We start from the raw sequence: 22,324 nt of genomic DNA, 5'->3' as shown, positions 1-22,324 counted from the left end.
AGATCTACACCCAGGGGGAAAAGGGCCTTGACTCTATATAAAAATATTGTCAAAACATGTTTTATTATTGTACTTCTTAGGATTTAGGGCTTTAACCAAATTTTTGGATTAATTGACCCATTCTGCTTTTGGTCTTATCAAATAATTTCTACAAAGTTCTCATTCTACAAGGGTTTCAGTCATTTTTAATTAAGGTTTCTGTGTCTTTAAAAAGTCTCAAATTAAAGAATCATTTTAGGTACTGTTAAAAGTCTATATTTGAACTTCAGGAACCCAACTGATTACTGCAGCCTAGCTTCTGGTACCCAGAATCACCCAGGGCACACAGCCATCCAGTAAGATGGTGTCTAAACAAGGTTTATGTATACTGAGCATAACACAGCCCAAAACATCCTGGGACTTTATATACTACTTATCTATCATGTTATATGGTATATATTATTTATAGATTAAAGTCTCTATTGAATTTCTGTGCTTTGAGAATGGCTATCACTTTTCTGTATCTCCCTAAATACCTAACGCTGTTCCTGCTTTTCCTACATTAGAACTTCAAAAAAGTTAACAGAGAAGATACCATGCAATGGTGCAGTATTCCATGGCCTATCTACTGGGGGCACCATTCTCAGCTATTTCTTATTCTGATGTGAATTCAAGCTTTTCTTTAGGTATGTATATGTCTGTGTATGTATATGTCTGTGTATATATATACCCAGAGACTTTGACAGCAGCCCATCTTCCCAGCTTAGTCTCACTACTCCCATGTACATACACCATGTTCCAACAAAACAGGAAACTCTCTTCTCAAATAAGCCCTTGTCTTTACCTGAATTTCTGTCCCCCCTACTCAAATCAACCCATTTCTGCCTATTGAAATCTTACCCATCCATCATGATCTCAGGTCAAATACCACTCTTCCTTGAAGCCTTCCTGGATTCCTCTAACCCATGGTCATCTCTCTCTCCTTCAAACCCACAGGGCACAGACCACATTATTCATCATTATACAATTATTTTTCACTTTACCTCCTGTGTTCCTTATGGGCAGGCAGTAGGTTTCACTGTTTACCTGTAGTATACCTTGTCCAGCTGGTGCCTTGCACATAGAAGGTGTTTAACCTCTAAATAAATATTTGATGGCTATTAGTTGAATTGTATGTTCTCAACTTTGTAACCAAGTACTGCAATGCTGGACCGTTTAGAGAATACTTTTAGGACTTAAAAGGTACATAGACTCAGAATAAAAATATTCTACTCTAAACCTTGAAATCCTTTGAGCTGAAAGATAATGCTTAGAATTCAGATAGAATATTTGACTTCCAGAGATGTTCCTTTTATATGCTATAAATAGATTTAGTGTTTATTCCAAGGCAATTCTTATTTATTAAACATGAGTAAAAATATTATTACTTTTCTATTTTTGACACTTTTAAATTCTTGTCTTTAATATTTCTTACTCATATTACCAATTTTATTATTAAAATATTAATAAACTTAAAAAACAAATGACATAAGACTGTTTATATTATTTTGGGGCATTTAGTGGTCAAATACACAATCCTAAAGATTCAGACTTCAAATAAATACAGGGAATTACTCCTTATATATGACATTCCTATAGTTTATTATTGGTACATTCTATAATGACATATCTATTTCCTCCTTGTTTTTCTGCCACAGTGGCAGGCAGTTGAATAAACACTAAAGAACTTCACCTATTAACTTTATTCCACTGCTCAGGATAGATTGCAACATTGACAGCATTGTGGATCACTCAGCATCCTCCCCTCCCCTTTATTTTTCCTAGTATTTTATTCTCTTGGGACTGAGGGGCATTTCAAGATGGGTTCAATGCATTAAATATGTGTGTGTCAAATGAAAAAAGAGAACAAAACTCCAGGAAAAGAACTAAACAAAATGAAGATAAGCAATCAATCAGATGCAGAGTTCAAAACACTGGTTATAAGGATGCTCACGGATCATAGTGAGAACTTCAAAGCACTTAAGGAAAACTCCAAGGAACTTAGTGAGAACATCAACAACATAAAAAAGGACCAATCAGAAAAGAAGAATGCACTATCAGAAATAAAGAATAATTTACAGGGAATAAATTGTAGAGTTGGTAAAGCCAAGAGACAAACCATCGATTAGGCATATAAGGAAGCAAAAAACACCCAATCAGAACAGCAATAAGAAAAAGAATCCAAAAAAATAAAGATAGTGTAAGGAGCCTCTGGGGCAATTTTAAGCATGCCAACATTCACATCATGGGGGTGCCAGAAGGAGAGGAGAAAGAACAAGAAATTGAAAACCTATTTGAAAAAATAATGACAGAAACTTCCTTAACTTGGTGAAGGAAGCAGACATACAAGTTCAGGAAGCACAAAGAGTCCCAAACAAGATGAACCCAAAGAGATCCACACCAAGACACATCATCATCAAAATGCCAAAGGTTAAAGACAAAGAGAGAATCTTACAAGCAGCAAGAGAAAAGCAGTTAGTTACCTACAAAGGAGTTCCCATGATTGTCAGGTGATTTCTCAAAAGAAACTTTGCAGGCCAGGAGGGAGTGGCAAGAAATATTCAAAGTGATGAAAAGGAAAGACCTACAATGAAGATTACTCTATCCTGCAAATCTATCATTTAGAATCAATGGACATATAAAGAGTTTCCCAGACAAGAAAAAGCTAAAAGAGTTCATCACCACCAAACTAGTAGTATATGAAATGTTGAAGGGTCTTCTTGAAGAAGAAGAAGAAGAAGAAGAAGAAGAAGAAGAAGAAGAAGAAGAAGAAGACGACGACGACTATGAACAATAAAATAGCAATTAATACACATCTATCAACAATTGAATGTACAAACAAAATGACAAAGCAGAACAGAAACAGACTCATAGATACAGAGAACTTCTTATTGTTTGCCAGATGGGAGGGGGTTGGGGAGATGGGTGAAAAAGATGAAGGAATTAAGAAGTACAAATTGGCCTGGCCAGTGTGGCTCAGTGGTTGAGCATCGAGAGTCATCAGTTCAATTCCTGGTCAGGGCACATGCCCAGGTTGTGGGCCAAATCCCCAGTGGGGGGCACACAGGAGGCAGCCAGTTGATGTTCTCTCTCATTGATGTTTCTCTCTCTCTCTCTCTCTCTCTCTCTCTCTCTCTCTCTCCTCTTCTCTCTAAAATAGATATAGGAAAAAAAAATTTTTTTTTTAAAGAAGTACAAATTGGTTATTAGACTGATGAACCTTGAAGGGAACGAGGGAGGAAGGGTGAGAAGAGATAAGCCAAAGAACTTATATGCATATATGTATAACCAATGGACACAGTGTGGGGAAGGCAGGAGGGGGGCAGGACTGGGGAGGAGTGGGTCAATGGGGGGGAAATCGGGACATCAGTAATACATTCAGCAATAAAGATTAGTTTTTAAAAATGAATTTAAAAATTTGTAAATAAAAAATAATAAATAAATAAATATGTATGTAGTCTGACTACAGTACCAGGAGGGTATACACTAATGATCTCATTCCAGATTCTGCCTTCAGTTTTATTCCCATGTGTGAAGGCACTCGGCTAGATCACGATCAGCCTGACCCTTTTCCAGTTTCACTCATCTGGCTTCTTTGTTGAAGGATTTCCACATGTTAAATCGAGTCGGTGTGGTATCTCTTAGGGTTGGGGGTAAATTCCCTTAAACATGGTGTCCATGTATGGATTTTGAGCATCTAAAATAAAAACGAATGGTTTAAAACTACAAAGGAGACAGAGAACTATATTCTGTTGGTTTTGGCATGATAAGTGGGTTTCACTGCTTAAATGCAAAATCACTGGTCTTGAGAGAAAGCAGAAAATAGCTTAGTTACCCCTGTCCAAAATTCTGGCCCCACAGAACCTATAATAAGAGATCTTTTTCCAGCCTGTCAAACTCAAATATTTATAGACAAATGACTAGAGGTTCTGAATGACATGTAAGAGGGGATCAGTATCTCTTAGGCTCAATGGCCTTTTCATATATATATATATATATATATATATGAATTTAAGACTTAAATTCTTCCCTTTTGTCATCTTGGGGTTTCCAGAGCTCTCATATAAGAAAGAGGGCTTTGTACTTGTTATTCCTTCAGTCTAAAATTCTCTTCCCACACATATGCACATGGCTTGCTCTCTTATCTTCTTCAGGTCTTTGCTCAAATGTCCCCTTCCTTCTTAGTTGGAAGTTGGTTATATTATGTAGGGTAAAGTGGTCATTCAATTGCAAAATTGTATCTATCTTCTTTCCCTGCTTTATTTTCTGCACAGCATTTACCACCACCTGAATGATTATATGTATATATTTTTCTGTTTACAGCCTATCTCCCTCTGTCACTTGAAGCTACATGAGGCAAGAATTTTTTACTATAGACTCAATGCTGTATCCTCAGCCCCTGATGGGTACCCAGCACATAGTGAGTACTCAATAAATATTTGATAGATGAACATAAGTAAATTTAGTCCCCCCCCCTTTATTTTCCCCAGCCATCTTTGCAAAATATAAATCTGATCATGTTAATCCCCTGCTTATAAATTTTCAATAGCTGCCCATTGCCTACAGAATACAATTCAAACGTCTTAGCTTGGTATACTGAATCCCAATCCACCCCTCCAATCTTTACTCTTAGCACTTAACCACTTGACATTGTCTAAACCTGCCCTACTCCTCAAATCTCCACGCTAGTGTGCACATTATTCTTTCTCCTACAGTGCCCTCCCCACCATTCTACCTGGGCCACTCCTGGTCAACCACTGGGATCCAGTTGAAGTTTGGGCTCCTCTGGGAAGCTTTCCTTATCTGTCCCAGGCAGAATCAGCCTGTCCTTGATCTGGGCCCCTGCTTTTATTATAGCACCAATGACATGAGGTTATGGTTATTTATAAATATGTGTTCTACTAAACTGTGATATTAGTTCTTGTCATCCTTAGTTCTGATCACTAATACTATTATTTATGTAAAGCCAGCACAGTAGTTAAGACACATTTGGTACATAATCTCTCTTCCTTCCTTTCTTCCTGACCATGCCTCAAAACTGAGTCTGCTCAAGTTATGACATAAACTCTTCAAGGACTGGAAACATAATAATCTTTGAATCCTAGTGAGTTCTCTAGAGATTGACACTTTGCAAGATTTTTGAACAGATGATGGATGGATGGATGGATGGATGGATGGATGGATGGATGGATGGACAAATGAACCACCAGAGGCCAAAGCTCCAGGTCCTCTCCTGAACCCCCCTTTTTTTTGAAGTACTATTTTGGGGAATACCTGCTTCATCACTATTCTTTCTTGTGTGTACAATTATCCCCTCATGTGCCTAATTACATAATTCCACATATTTGGGGGTAATAAGTGATTAACTGCATACCCAAGTTTTTAACTTTGGGGACCTAAAGTTTACATGTGAAAAGAAAAGGAAAAAAAGGTTCATTTGAGGCCATGCTGAAAACCTGGATGAAAAAGTTAAAGGCACTGTGCATAAAGCAGCAGCTTGCAATTTTTCAACTTCTAAATGTATTCTTCAGTCTTCAGGGAATAAACAATAAGCAAAGAAAGAGTTGAATGCATTGGAAATTGTTTCATACTTGATTCCAAAACAGGATTAAAAGGAGTTGACATAAAATAGAGCGATTTTATCAAGGCAGAGGACACTGTGGAAGAAAGGTCATAGAATGTAGCTGAATACACAGGGACTGCCATAAATCATGTTAGCAATCAACATACCCAGTGTTCTATGCCCACCAGCAGTGGCCTGTGTTTGAAAGAAAGTGTAAATCCCTCATCCAGCACTAAGTTTTGCAGTCCTGTGCTTGTAAAAAAAGAACAAAAACAACAAAAAAACAACCATTTCTTTCTAAGCCCAACCCAGAGATCAGAATATGACCTGATAAATAGCCCCAATTTTGTTTTAGTTATTAAATACATGAGATGGGAAAAGCAACAGCATTCACAGTGCAGGATCAGGTGACAAAAGCACTCTATACTAGTGGTTTCCACATGTGAGACTTGTAGCCCGGGGCCCCTGTACCTCCTTTCCTCTGGGAACATCATCTATCACCACTTGACTCACCCAGGTAAATTTCTGGCCAACTCCTACTCCAATACCTCAAACATTCAGAGAGTTCTAACCACAGAGTTCTTTCTTTCCTCTTCTACTATTCCTTCCCTCCTGCTGAACCCATCCTTTTCAGGACCTCCAGCACTTCACCAAGGAACGACAATAAGAAACTGTGGCAAAGAATGCCAGTTTTCTTCCAATATTTCTTCCTTCTTCCTCATAACAGAAGCCTCAAGTTTCATCAGTGCACATAGCTGCTCACATTAAAGGTGACATTTCCTTGCTTTTTTTGCAACAAGGTGTGGCCCTATGATTACGTTGTGGTTATTAGGGTGGGAGTAGAAATGACCTGTGCAATCTCTAGGATGTTTCCTTGAAAGGAAAAAGCATGACATTTTGCCAACTAGAATGTGGACATAGTGGTGAGTTTTCCTGAACCTTGTGGATGAAGTCAAAGCAACAAGATAAAAAGAACTTTGGCCTCTGATAACTTCTCAGAGCAGAGATGCCTACCAGCTCAGTGTAATATGAGAGAAATAACCCATTGTACATAAGCCACTGTTATTCTGCATCTCTGTTACAGCACCAAACCTATAGCCTAACTTGCACTGTCCTTCACACAGTAACCTGCCCACCAAACATATTTTTCATCCTTGGTTTACAACTTCTTCCTTAAACCCATCACACTCAACTCTCTACTCAGATGGAACTCACGTCTTTCCCCAAGCAAGGCGCTCAAGCATGTGCCCTGTCTGTGCATTCTCGTCCTTCCAGCATCAATATCTCAGTTTGTCAAGCTCTCACTCAACATCCAAGACTCATTTTAAATATAGCACTGTTAATCTTTTATCACAATGATTTTACCTATATATTTTTTTCTCTGGCTCTCCAAATCTACTCTTTACCCTTTCCCATCCTGCTCTGTGCCAAAGGGAGACTGTACAAATTGCATGTCCCAGAGTCCTTTGACCTCTGGCTTCCAATTAGATTTGACCAATGGAAGTCAGGCGATTGAAAGTTAGTGGGGTGGGGCAAGGAGAGATGTTAAGATATTTATTTTCCCAACTTTCTCTCTGTCAGGACACAATTTGGCAGTTTCTCCTTTTCTCTACCTAAGGAACCCAGCTCCTTTCATAGCTCCCTCTGGAAGCCCCTCCCTGTGGATATCGCGCTCATCAGGTTCCAGATACAGTTAGGCAGTAACACCTTCTTGCTATTTCTAATCTCTGGGTGCTTCATCATATCTTGTGGTTTTTCTTTTTTTTTTTTTTTTCCTCACCCGAGGACATTTTTCCATTTTTTGTTCAGGTAGAGTAGGAGGGGGAGAGAGGAACAGAGAGAGAGAGAAACATCGACGTGAAGGGACACATCGAGTGGCTGCCACCCGCACGACTGACCAGAGCCGGGGACAAACTGCAACCGAGGTACATGCCCTTAGCGGGAACCGAACCCGGGTCTCTTGGGACCGCAGGCCGACGCTCTAACCGCTGAGCCAAACCGGCCAGGGCTCTTGTGGTTTTTCTTAATCCTACTCATTCATCTGTAAATACTTTTATCACTAAATTCTCAAGTTACCATTTTTTTAAAAATTATCTTTATTGTTGAAAGTATTATAGATGTCCCTCATTGACACCCTACTCCCCACTCCAGCCCCTCCCCTCTGCTTCAGTTATCCTTTTGAATGTGTTATTTGTTTCTCCTGGGACCCTTATTTATACTATGTCTCATTAGACTTTCACTAAACTATGATAATCTCAAGAGCAAGGACTAAGACTGAGGAAATACTGTTTTTTTTTAAAGACTGAGATACTTTTCCATCCACAATGCCTAGTTTTGCATCTAGCTCATAATTTTTGCACTTTCTTTATAAAATAAAAATAATTTCTGTCCATTCAACATTCTTACTTCCCAAAGAATAAAAATGTTGATGATGAGCATGAAATTTAACTGTATGCCCGGCCTGTATAGTTCAGTTGGTTGAGCCTTGTCCCATGCACTGAGAGGTCACTGGTTGATTTCCTGTCAGGGTACATGCCTGGGTGGAGGGTGTGTAGGAGGCACCCAATCCATGTTTCTCTCTCATCAATGTTTCTATCTCTCTCTCCCTCTTTCTCCCCCTCTTTCTAAAATTAATAAAAGCATATTTAAAAAAAATACCCCGAATAGCCACAGCAATATTGAAAAAGAAGAACAAAGTAGGAGGGATCACAATACCAGATATCAGGTTATACTACAAAGCCACTGTAATCCAAGCAGTCTGGTACTGGCACAAGAACAGGCATATAGATGAATGGAACAGAATAGAGAAGCCAGATATTAACCTAAGACATTATGTTCAATTTTACAAAGGTAGCAAAAGCATACAGTGGAGTAAAGACAGCCTCTTCAATAAATGGTGTTGGGAACATTGGACAGCTACATGCAAAAAAATGAAACTAGACCACCAACTTACATCATACACAAGAATAAACTCAAAATATATAAAAGACTTAAATGTGACTCGTGAATCCATAAAAACCTAAAAGAAAATGTAGGCAACAAAATTTTAGACATCACACGCAGCAGAATTTTCACTGACATAATGCCTAAGGCAAGAGAAAGAAAGGAAAAAAATGAACACATGGGACTACATCAAACTAAAAAGCTTCTGCATGGCAAAAGAAACAAGCATCAAAATGGAAAGGGAACCCACTATATGGAGAGCATAATTTCCAATGATACATCAGATAATGGGCTGATTTCCAACATATATAGAGTACTCATAAAACTCAACAAAAGGAAGACAAATAACCCAATTAAAAATAGGCAGAGGACATAAAGAGACTCCTCTCCAAATAGGACATACAAATGGCCAAGAGACATATGAAAAAATGCCCAATGTCACTAATCATCAGAGAGATGCAAACTAAAACAACAATGAGGTATCACCTCACATCTGTCAGAATGGCCACCATTAACAAATCATCAAACAGTGAGTGCTGGCGAGGGTGTGGAGAAAAGGGGACTCTAGTACACTGCTGGTGGGAATGCAGACTGGTGCAGCCACTATGGAAAACAATATGGTATTTCCTCAAAAAATTAAAAATGGAACTGCCATTTGACCCAGTGATCCCACTTCTAGGAATATACCCTAAGAAGCCTGAAACACCAATCAGAAAGAATATATGTACTCCATGTTCATAACAGCACTATTTACAATTGCTAAGATCTGGACACAACCCAAGTGTCCATCAATAGATGAGTGGATAAAAAACTGTGGTACATGTACACAATGGAATACTATTCAGCTGTAAAAAAGAAAGATCTCTTATCCTTTGAGACGACATGGAGGGACCTGGAGAGTATTATGCTAAGCAAAACAAGCCAAGCAGAGGAAGACAAATATCACATGATCTCACTTATTTGTAGAATATAGGGAACAAAACAAACTGATAAACAAAATAGACCCAGAGACATAGAAGTAGGGTACAGACTGACAAACCTCAGAAGAGGAGGTTGGAGGGTGGAGATAAACTACAGATTTTATAGCATGTATGCATAACTATTGACATAGACAAAAATGCTGGGGATAGGGAAGGGGGAAGGGAATTGGGAGGAGGTTGTCAGTGGGAGAGAAAGGAAAAACATCTGTAACAAAAATAAATTTATTAAAAAAATTAAAAATTTAAAAAATAATACATTTAGAAACAAGAAAAAAAATTGTTTATATAAATCTACATTGTAGATTTAAACTCATTTTAATTTCAAATGAATATAAAAGATTTTCTCCTTTCTCACTTATATAGTCACGTAGCAGCTAAATTCTACTCCAAATGCTCACTCCATTAATTTCTTATAGTTTGTTTCATTTGTTTTTCTGATAACTTATCATATATTGATATCTTCCAATAATGTCTCCATCTAAATTTTTTACCAAAAGTACTGAGACAAGAAATGAGATCAGAGCTACCACAAAGACTTTCTTCTGGCTAACATTAACCTATGAATCGACACTCTTTTGGTGCCTTTGATTCATTGTCTTGAAGCTATTGAAATGGAATTGTTTTCTTAATTTCACTCTTGGATTGTTCATTGCTAATATATAGAAATATAACTGATTTTTATATATTGATCTTGTATCCTGCAACCTTGCTGAACTCTTTTATTTGTTCTAATAGTTGCGTGTGTGTGTGTGTGTGTGTGTTTTATAGGATTTCCTCATTACATGGTCATTTCATTTACTAACAGAAATGATATCTTTCTTCACAAACTAGATGCCTTGTTCAATCTCTTTGAATCAACCAAGTAACTGGCATCGCTTCCAAAATGCACCAGAATGAAAGAGTTAGAAAATAGCTTGCCAAAAAATATTTACTTGATATTTGGATGAAGGGGGGGAAATAGCAATATGACTTACAAGACTTTCACGTATATTCTTCCATTCACTTATGGTCTTATTAAAGAAAGCAAGGAAGGCCTGAAGGTATGACTACCCAGTAAATAAAAAATGACTTCTTATATGGATTTTTTCAAACCTGGCCAGATAATAAAGTCTTATGCAGGGCACAGTGGAAAGAATAGACTTTATAGTATGAATCCCAGCTCTACCACTTCATAGCTATATAACCTTGAGTAAAATAAGTTAAATAATATGTACTTCCTATAACTATTAAGAGAATAAAAGGATAATGTATATATAAAAACTCAGAACCCCAGTGTATACTCAAATTTCACCCCCCCCTTCTTTCCACCTCCATTTATAAGGATAAATGAGATTCTTATTAAATTTGCATTCTCATATTCATATGTGGTGAATGACCAATGAGAAAAGATGCTTTATTTACCTTTCAAGAATGTCTAATTTATTCCTAACTCCATCTCTAAATTAAAAGCAAACACTAAGGATACTCCATTCTCTAAGAAGGAAAATAACTAGGATCATGTGGTATCAAGAGATCACAGGATCTAGAGAAGGGAAAGTGCTGTGGAGAGCATTCAGGGACTTAAAACTTGTAACCTGAATAAGTCCTGGAGCTCCATGTGGCTCAACTCTACACTGAGTTATATTTAAAGTCCTGATGCCAAAAGGAATCTTTTTATTAAAATCTATTTTTAATCTAAATCTTTCAAAGGAGATTTAATTCTTAGTTCATAGAGTATGTCTCCAGATCTCCCTCCCTTTCCTCTCCAATTCTCTCACTCTCTACAGATTTAGAATTAAAACTTTCCACTCACCAAACCCTAAAACACCATTTTATCAGAGCCCACAAAATGTTCTGTCCATTCCCATTGTCTTTATTATGTGGATCAGCCTAACCTCCTTCCCTATGTCCTTCTTTGCTTCTCCTTCCTGTTTATTGGGTCTTCTTTCACCCTGCCCAATCCTCCAATTTCGTAGTTTACCAGATCCAGAAACCAGGGCAGAGTACTTGCCTTGGGGTGAGGAAGCAGAGAACACTCACATACTCATAAATCTTGTCCCTATCATACCACTTAAGGTTCTTGTATACCCCGTCTTTTACTTTGCTTGCTTTTTCCTAACTGCCCTTAAATAAAAAGTTATCTGAAGTCACAGATTGGATCCTGCTTTTTAATTTTAGTTCTTCAAGTATTCAAAAATATTTATTGAGAATTAACTGTGTGCTTTTCAAGCACTGATAAATCAAGCATTTGGAAAGAAAGTTTATAAGACTTATAATTATGATCTAAACTCTTCTAATTATTCTGTTCTTTCCCTTCCAACTTCTTATAAGGAGTCTCTGAAGGTAGCAAGAGATGATCAGTTAACTGATTGGGAAGAGAGATTTTCTTCCCTCCTGTGTCTAGTAGAATTCTTCAATAGAAGATAAATTATTTAATTTGAATCAGAATAAGTTCAAAATTACATATTAATTGCTGTTATTCACTGCAGATTATAAACATTTATGGATTATCCCTAGTCTAATTTGCTTTCAATTCCATAAAAGCTCCTATCCACTCTCCTTATTTAAATATTTTGTTGGTGAGATACGGGTAATTTTATGTGTCAACTTGACTAGGCCACAGGGTGCCCAGATATTTAGTCACACATTATTTGGGGTGTGTCTGTAAGGGTGTTTTTGGGTGAGATTAACTTTTGTTTTTTGTGTTTTTCTTTTTTTTTTTATAAATCAGTAACTGAGCTTTTATTATTATTATTATTATTTACTTTTAGAGAGAGGGAGGGGGGAAAGAGAAATAGAAACATCAATGAGAGAGAACATCGATTGTCCACCTCCTGCATGCCCCACAATGGGGATTTGGCCCACAACCTGGGCATGTGCCATGACCGGGAATTGAACTGGTGACTTCTTGGTGCATGGGTCAATGCTCAATCACTGAGCCACATCGGCCAAGCGAGATTAACTTTTGAATTGGTAAACTGCGTAAAGCAGATTGCCCTCCCTCATGTGAACTCTCCTCATTTAATCATTTCAAGACTTGAACAGAACAAAAAGGTTGACCCTTTCACTAATAATAGAGAACACCGACTGCCAGACAGTTGAGCTGGGACATCAGCCTTTTCCTCCTTTAGACTTGAACTGAAAAATGGGTTCTTCTTGGGTCTCAGGCCTGCCAGCTTTCATACTGGGACATATATCACCAGCTCTCCTGGTTCTCAGGCTGGAACCACACCATTGTCTCTCATGGGTGATCCAAGTAGCTGACTACAGATCTTGGTACTTCTAAGTCTCCATAATTGCATAAGGTAATTTCATATAATCTCTCTCTCTTTTCCCTCTCCCCTCTGTCCTAACCCCCTCCTCCTCTTCTCCTCTTATCTCTTTCTCTCTGGAAAACCGTGAGTGACAAGCCTTGTTTATTCTGATCTGCCAGAAGCTGTAAAATAAACAAAGAAAAAACATGTTAAAGGCAGAACAACCAAATCTCTGTCCTGAAAAAGTGGCACCAATAAGTTAGATGGCTTCAGACTGGTAGAAATTAGAAAATGTTGAGACTAGATTAGTAGTTCTCAACTTTGGTTGCTTATAATCACCTTGGATGTTTTTAAAAACCTTGATGCCTAGCCAGGGTTTTCTGGGAGAGACTCAAGCATCAGAATTTTTTAGGTTCCCCAAGTGATTTCAACATACAGTCAAGGTTTAGATGATATGTTGGTGTCTTGAGAAGTGATACAGCTCATTTCTAGCTGAAGTTGAGTAGGGGGAGGTAGTAGAAAGTAGTAAAGTAGATAAAGAAGGATAACTCTTCTTATCTCTTGCTTCAGAACTATCCATTATCTTGCTTAAAGTTTTGAAAACTCTTAGTTTACCACAGTGACCATAATTGAATATAAGTAGGAAATACATTCCAAAATAATGTTTTGGTGACCATTTTATTTACTAGTCTTGATCTTTCCATTAATTTGTCTTCTTTCAAGAGCAATATAATATTGGACCACCCAATTAAGATCTTGCAGAAAACTACACAGATAAAAAACACAGCCTCCTACCAGGGAGAACTAGACACCACGCACTCCATTATCTGAAAAAAAGTGAAGTTTACCCCAAGGAATCACTTAGGTACTTGAGAGAATTTTTCATTGAATGTTGGAAACAAACAGACCATTTCTTATTAAAACTATAGGACCTCATGCCTGAGAAATTTGTAAAGTGGAAAAGGATGGTATAGGGGAGACTGAGAGAGGTGTAAAGAGAATGAGAGTGGGGAGAAAGATAGGGTGCGAGGAAGAGAGGGAGGGAGGGGGAGAGAGAAAGAGTTATAGCTCTTGAGGGGTCATTAAGGTTCAATTCCCTTGCCATGTACCTCTCCCTCCATTCCCACTCAGCTCCTGTAAATGACTTTTCTGATTTATAGAGCAGGGGAGGGGCTATTCATTTCCTGTATATTAGTCCATTACTTACTAATATGTGAAACCAGACTGAGAGATGGTGTAAGATGAATGGGAGGAGGGAGGGTAAGAAGTTGTAATTGTCTGAATTATTCTTTTGGATTTATTTTATTTTATTTTATTTTTTTGCCAATGGGTTAATTTCATCTGCTATCTGGTGTGACAAAAATACTATTGTAATTTATTAAAATTGTGAGGGAGTAAAAAGAAAGTGTTTTTTTTTTTTTTAATGCCAAAAGTAATAAGCACACAGACTGATCACTTTCTAAAATTTAGTAGGGATTCAAAGTCTGAACTAATACACATTGTCATCAGCTTTCTAGGCTGTTCCCCAGCTAATGTTCCTTTTGAAACTAATGTTCCTTCTCAGAGGATATTCAGTGAGATGGTGTTTTTCTCTGGCTAGATCCAGTGGGGGTTGAAGAGATGGCATTTATAAAAAAATCAATTTGTCACAACTTAGATCTAGCTTTAACGAAATATGGAATGATGTCAGCTATCAATGAGATATCACATAAAATGAGAACAAAGTGCAACAGCCCTCTCTTGGAGTTAGCAGGTAGGAGTTGAATCTTAGCTGTTTCTGTTTGTATTATCGGAGCCTAGGTTAGGAAACAAATTTTTAATTGAAAAGAGAAAAGACTTTTTTTAAGAGAAATTTTTTAGAGAAAAGTCTGATGGGTTGACAGAGCTATACCCCTTGTAATTAATCACAGAACTGATACTTAAATAGGTAAGAACTTGTTGGTTCAAACACTAAAATAACCATTTCAGAGGATCAGTACTTCACAAGAGAGAAAGCAACCACTGCTTCACAGAGTGGACATGCTTCAGGGGAACAGAGGCAATTGGCTTTTAGTCCAAAAATGTTTTGCTATATTATATTATTTTATTTGCTGCCCCAGTGGGCTTTCTTTACCAGAAGCTTACAATTCAGGCTATGGTTTTTAGAATCTTTGTTTTAAAAGGCAAAATAAAATTTATTTTGTATAGGATCTAGCTCATTAACTATTTGTATACACACATTCAAAATACCCCAGAGTGACACCATCAGGGAGTTTTCCAACAGTCTCTCCACCCTCTTTTACCCTAATTATTAAAACCCTGATCTTGGCCTGGTGGTATGGCTCAGTGGTTGAGCATCGACTCATGTACCAAGAGGTTGCCGGTTCGATTCCTGGTCAGGACACATGCCCAGGTTGTGGGCCCAATCCTCAGTGGGGGGCATGCAGGAGGCGGCCAATCGATGTTCTACTCATTGATGTTTCTATCTCTCTCTCCCTCTCCCTTCCTCTCTGAAATCAATAAAAGAAAAAAAAAAAAAAACTTGAAATTGGCCACAGTGTACCTGGCCTCAGGAAATGAATCATGGTTGGTCTAAGGCCCTTACGGCTGTAAGTTCATGCTGAACATTTGTTTTCTCAGTTTCCCCTGCAGTTAGTGGTGGTCATGTGACCCAGTTCTGGCCAGTCAGATGTAAAAGGGAATCTCCAGGGGGTTTCTGGGTAATATTTTGCTTTCTGTTATAACAGGGATAAGTATTTAAGGAGATTTTCTTGGAGTGCTTCTATTCTTCCTGTCTGAGATATTAATGTAAAGGCCTGAGGCTTGAAGCTGAAACATACATCTTGTGACTGCCCATGAGGCAACAACATGATAGAAGATGGAAATAATGTCAAAGATGCTAACCCAAAGCCCTAACATTGTGGAACCACTGAACAAGCCCTGGGATTGCCTGCAACTAGCCTCTTGTTAAATAAACAAGAAATCCCCTTTTGGCTTAAACCAAAGTTTGTTGGGTTTTCTGATATTTGCAACAAAAACATCCCAGCCAATACAATTCCTTTCCTTTCAAGACATAGTTTTATTACCCTGCCATGTAATTATGAAGATGATTCTTGTCCTTTTTACCCTTTTGGTTTATTAATTCAGTTTTATTTAAATAATTTTTAATCCTCATTCAAGGATATGTTTTTGATTCTTTTTCTGAGAGAGAAAGAGAAAGAAAGGGAGGGAGAGAGAAAGAAACATCAGTTGGTTGTCTTCTCATATGTGCCCCAATTGGGAATGGAACCCACAACCTTTTGGTGTACGAGATTATATTCCAATCACCTGGCAAGGGCTATACATTTTAAATAATTGGTAACCCACTGAAGAATAAAATCTTTCCTTCCATGAAATCAAATAGTTATTACTTTAAAATGTTAACTAGCCATATGGTATCATTAGCCATGAACACTCACAGTATTGCAGTCATTTTCAGTTAGAGATTTGGCAAACTAGACAAGCATTCTTCATCTGAAAGGTTGGTACTATAACTTCAGCAACATTATTTTTATGCTGATGAATGGACATATTGTATAGTTGCTATAAAAATAATTTTTTATTGGACTTCAAATTTTACAGAGTACTTTCACATATAATAATTCAGTTGAGGCTCACAACAACCTCACAAGGCAAATAATATTTTTAGCTCAGTTTTACACTTAAGGACACCAAGACTAAGAAAAATGAAGTGACATGCTGCTGCTAATTCAGTTAATACATGAAGGAGCTTGGATTTAGATCAGAACCTATATTCTCTCCATAGTACCATGCCATGGAGAACAGTCACTTGGACAGCTCTAAGGCTCTTGCTTTTTCAACCAGCAGCCCAAATATTCCTAGATCTCATGATGTAGTATTAGTATATTACATTGAACTTTATAGAACTAAAAAATAGATAACATACCTGCCATACCCATAATAATTGCTACCCTAATGTAAGTTTTGTAGAATTGGCTTCAAACAAATTTTACAAAGCCTTAATAGGGCACCAGGGTGATGTTTAGAGGCATTCCTTCTCCTGGAACTTATTACTGTCTATTATTACTTAAGTCATATTACAACTACTATGTAAGCCCACCCAAGGCAATTATTTTATATTAGTTGTTTTTTGTCTAGCACAGTGCCTACCACGTAGTAGGCACTCCATAATATTTGTTAAATGAACAATGAATTACTAATCTAATCATTCATAGGCACAGAAACACTTACATCGTTTCTCTTTTAAACACATTAGCTTATTGTCTCAAAAAATTGTTTTGGAGACCCAAAGCTCTCTGCAGTTTCAGGAAAGAGACACTTTAAGTAGCAGCAAGGTGAAGTTTCTTCACACTGCGCCTTTCTTGAACTGGTGTAAATATCCAAAAACAAGAGGAAAGCAATTAGTTTTTTCAGCAGTAATAGTAGTGTCTAGAAATAGCTTTTCCATCTTCCATTGAGAACTGTCTCCTTTCTAATCACTGTTCTCCTCATGCTGGATTAGTTTAAAACATTACTAGAGTTTAGTGTAAGCCTTCGGTTTTAAATATTGCAACCACACCTTCACAGGTAGTGAAGGAAAACAGTTGGAATGAGGAAAACTATACATCTATTAAAGTGTCAAAAGAGTGACATTATAGCTCAGATCATCTTAATTTTCTGTGAAAGTTAAAAATGTTTAAGGGAAATCCATGCTCTTGGTATTTTTGAAACATATTTCCATTTTCATGAAACTTACTTGCTTTAACAAAGGAAAGCAGCTCATAAGGGGAATCCCAAATGTTTGTAAATTACCACTGTGCAAATGGAGCTTGTCCCAGTGGGGAAAACCACTTCAAGACATGTTCATGTTTGAATTTTTTTTTTTTAACAGTTTATCCAAATTTATTTTGGTGACCAAATTCTTTTTAGGATTAAGGCAGGATGAAAAAAGGTTAATAAAACCTTTTAGGCCCTGGCTGGTTTGGTTCAGCGGTTAGAGCGTCGGCCCGTGGTCCAGAGAGACCTGGGTTCGGTTCCCACTGAGGGCACATACCTCGGTGGCACTTTGACCCTGGCCCCACTCGATGTGTCCCTTTTACATCGATGTTTCTCTCTCTCTCTCTCTCTCCCTCCCACTCTATCTGAATAAAAAAATAGAAAAATGTCCTTGGGTGAGGATTAAAAATAAATAAATAATTAAATAAATAAATAAATAAGTAAATAAATAAAAACTTTCGGGCATTAAATAGTCTGAATTAACTTTGGAAGTATCAGTTAACTAGAAAGTCAGAAAGCCCACAGTGACTAAAATATAGGGTCATTCCATGATTCCAACAAGACAGATAACTATAGTCACCATAATGTTAGAAAGGGTATTTTACTATTAATAATAATATGAAAGCCCTGGCTGGGTGCCTCAGTTGGTTGGAGCATTGTCCTGTACATCAAAAAGGTTGTGGTTCAATTCTTGGTCAGGGCACATACCCAGGTTGTGGGTTTAATCCCCGGCCAGGGAGCATGCAGGAGGCAACTCATAGATGTTTCTCTCGAATCAGTTAAAAAAAAAATCCCCAGGTGAGGATTAGAAATAATAATAATATGCAAGATAACTGGAATATTTGTGCTGTTATTAATCTGATATCAATCAACATTTGTATTCCTAAGGAAGAAATTCTTGAGAAAGAATAGACCTGTGAAAATAAATGTTTCTGCTACCAAATGAATCTGATCGGCTTCTAGACACTTATACACAACATTACATCAGGCTATCATCAGGTGAGTATTGGGTGAGTTTATAGAAACCTAAACTTGCTTTTAGTTTTTTAAAATTTCATCTTATGCCTTCTACCATATTTTATTTCTCTTCATTTTGAAATATCTAGGTAGAATGCAGGCAAAGTCAAGGAAAAGGCTGCTAACTGTAAGGATAGCAAAAGAGAAGATTTTATCGTTCTATCTGCATCTGCAACTTTACCTATAGAAACATTTATGCTGCATTTACTTAAAGAATCAACTTAAATAAAAGTATATTAATGAAGATAATGAGCATTCTAATTCATACTAATATTGAGTAGTTGCTATAAGGGAAAATTACAATTATCATTTTTAAGTTGAACCACAATATATAAACACCTCCAAAGTAGTGTGGTTCTAGTTGAAGGAGGTGAGGAACAATCAACTCTCTCCCCTAAGGTAGTCCTAACACACCTCCCAGAACCACTAAACTCCCAGACAGTTTGGAAATCACTGGGTAAGTTGCTTGGCCTCTGAACCACGGTCTAGATCTTGCTCAGTCACCAGAGCTGAATGATTTCGGAAAAGAGGTTTTACCCCTTTGTGCCCCAATTCCCTCACTTATAGAATAAAGATCACTTAGAGTCCTAGTGTTAATATTTTATTCTGATTTCTAATACAACCATTCACATTAAAGACTTGCAAAGAAATCATTTGGGAGTAAAATATGAAGAAAGGCACCCATGATTTACATTAGCATTAAAAGCATGTTGTTTTGAAATATAATATACTTATTTACACTTTAAAAATACAATAAAAGTCTGGCTGGTGTGGCTCAGTGGTTGAGCATTGACCCATGCACCAAGAGGTCGCTGGTTCACTTCCTGGTCAGGACAAATGCCCAGGTGTGGGCCAGATCCCCAGTGGGGGGCATGCAGGAGGCGGCCCATTGATGTTCTCTCTCGTTGATGTTTTTATCTCTCTCTCCCTTTCACTTCCTCTCTCTCTAAAATCAATAAAGGAAAAATAAATAAATAAAAATACAATTAAAAAATCTAAACTCTCAGGGTCACATTTCTTGATCTACAACCACTGTATTCCATCTCCAACTTAAACCATAGCACATCACTATACATCATAGAGTGTATTTGTTATGGACCTCATATGTCTGCAGCCCTCTATATTTTAAAGCCCTTAAGATTACATGTGTAATATTTTCCATCTCACATTAGCAACTGGGCAGGTGTCTCATTTTCATCTGGAAAAGTTGCCATTATTATTCTATAGGAATAGTATATTATTTGGTCAGTGGTATTTACTTGGTTATTTTGCAATACAGTTAAATACATATTTTTATTCTAATAAGTGTACCCTCACCTGATAAAATTCTTCACCAGTTGATTTTTTGTTTCCCTGCATAGCTGTTCTATATTATGCATCTAGGCAAAATATAAATATAGTCATAAGGAATTGGTAGATTAAATAAGAAGAAAGGAAGGTGTCCAGGTATTTTTGCATCCTACCCCCACCCCCATCCCCCTCCCCATTGAGGCTTGTTCCCCAGTATGGGGCATGCAGGAGGCCGTGGTAGACGTTTCCCTCTAACATCGATGTTTCTCTTTCTCCCTTTCCCTTCCTCTGTTTCTAAAAATTAAAAAATAATAATCTTAAAAAAAAAGTAAACCGCCCTGGCAGGTTTGGTTCAGCGGTTAGAGCATCAGCCCATGGACCAAAGAGTTGAGGGTTCGATTCTTGTCAAGGGCACGTTGTGTGGGAGGCAACCAGTCGATGTGTCCCTCTCGATGTTTATCTCTCTCTCTCTCTCTCCCCCTCCTACTTTACCTGAAAATATTTGAAAAAGTATCCTCGGGAGAGGATTAAAAAAAAAAAAAAGAAAACCCTATAGGTAGGGAACTAAGTAGTCATTGTTAACACTGTTTTTCTTTTAATGATACAAGTCTACAGATTCTAGAGTCCTGTTCTCCATTACATAGAAAAGGCACATGATTTGCTTAAAGTATGAGACAAGTTTGACAACTCAGGATCCTTGATTAATCTCTTTTTTCCACTCTACCATGTTGCTTTTAAGCCATTTATATTTTGTGCTGATCTGTGAATTGGAGATAATAAATGCCATTAGCTGGCTAGATCTGTGCGAACATAGAGAATTACAGATTTGAGACAAAAGTGTAGATAATTTTTTTCCCTAAGATACTAAAAATGTTTTAATGAAAACATCCACATAATTGAACCTATTTTATTTTTAAGGTATTTTTAAAATTAATTATCTATTTTTCCTTTTACTTTACTAAATGCTCAATAAATGGAGATATTGGTTTCATTTTTATGACGTTCCCAAAATAAACGATTCACTTAGGAAGTATACCACAGAAAAAGAGAGAAAAGTGATCGTATGAACATAGCCAATAATGAAACAACCTTCTAATGCTCCGCACTGAGAAGAAAATATCTATTTTGTAGTTTTCTTGCCAGAAATACTTAACCTGAATCCAACCATATGTAACAGTCAGATAAATGTTGTGAGATATTTTACTGAAGGATGGGTCTGGATTTTTCAGGAATATTAATGTCATGAAAGTGTTAAGAAAAAAAGTGGAGGAACTGTTTTGGATTTTTAGAAGACTAAAGAGACATAACAAGGGAATGCAATGCATATTCATGATAAAATCCAGGTAAGAAAAAGCTAAAGCACATTGGGGACTATTAGAGAAATTTGAATATTGACTATATATTAGATAATTTAATTGTATCAATGCTAAATTCATTAAGTATGACAATGATGTTATGGCTTTGTAGAAGAATGTCCTTAACCTTAGGAGATACATGCTGAAGGATGAAGGGGTAAAGTGATGACGTCTATAACCAATTTTCAGGCTGTTCAGCCATAAAAAAGTATAGTGTGTGTTCATGATGGGAAAAGATAGAGTGGAAGAAAGGGGAGAGAGCTTATATTGAACAATATTTATAACTGGTGATTCTAGGTGAAGGGTATGATGAGTTTTCATTTTACTTAAAATTTTTCAAAATAAAAAGTTAGGTAGAAAATCGAAAGCTCTTTTATTTTTCTTCATAAAATATATGTTAGTAAATAAATAAAATAGAAACCTTACATCTTGTTTAATAAATTAGTATTAAGAAGGCTATTACAAAGCACTTTATAAGTATTGAATATAATGATAAGTACATGACAGATTTAGTGGTGTGTGTTTCCTCAGGGAGTCTCTCTCTCTAGTTATTTGGGAATTCAACTTTAGGAACCACGCATGTCAGAAATGATGTATAGGAAATAATCAAAGGTCTAGAATTGCAAAACACCAAGGTTTCTTAGTCATAACTAGTCAGAGGCAATGAATATGGCCTTTTCTTCCCTTTTTCAAAATCCCACCATACCCAACTAGGTCTACATTTAGCATGTAGCACATATTTTGCCCCCTAAACTGTAGAGGTTTTCCTGCCTCTAACTGGAGAAAGACTAATCTAATGGCTACAATGCAATGGTTGTGTGTGTGTGTGTGTGTGTGTGTGTGTGTGTGTGTGTCCTAAACAGAGGAAGGGCTTCTAATACACCTAGTGTTTAGCAGGGGGTGGGGGTTGACTAGTAAGGCTTTCCAGAGGAAGTGATACCTCCTGAGCTAGTGGAAGGTGGAAAGAGTAGAAGGATTTTGCAAAGTGTGGCGGCAGTATGAACCAGTGCAGCTGCTGGCTAATCAGTTTATCCAAATATAAAACAAGATTTACTGTTCTCTAAATCTCTGGGTTGGGGATGTTTCTCCCTCCATCCCATAATTCTAGCTGTTTTGCCTTTTTTCATTGACAACAATCTAATGGCTGTTTCTCTCATATATGAGTCAAAT

General features: G+C 37.2%; 1 long non-coding RNA gene across 1 annotated transcript; it reads left to right on the top strand.

Moving 5' to 3' along the window:
• The first annotated feature begins 556 nt into the window (after positions 1-556).
• Positions 557-21,136, top strand: LOC118642814. The gene is made up of 4 exons (XR_004961803.1): positions 557-665; positions 4,342-4,438; positions 18,381-18,491; positions 21,029-21,136. It is a non-coding gene; the product is annotated as an uncharacterized LOC118642814 (long non-coding RNA).
• Positions 21,137-22,324: the final 1,188 nt, after the last annotated feature.

This window comes from Molossus molossus, unplaced genomic scaffold (assembly GCF_014108415.1).
Source record: "Molossus molossus isolate mMolMol1 unplaced genomic scaffold, mMolMol1.p scaffold_m16_p_3, whole genome shotgun sequence".
NCBI lineage: Eukaryota > Metazoa > Chordata > Mammalia > Chiroptera > Molossidae > Molossus > Molossus molossus.
Note: the sequence above shows the minus strand (reverse complement) of the source record. Positions and strands in the feature narration are given on the sequence as shown.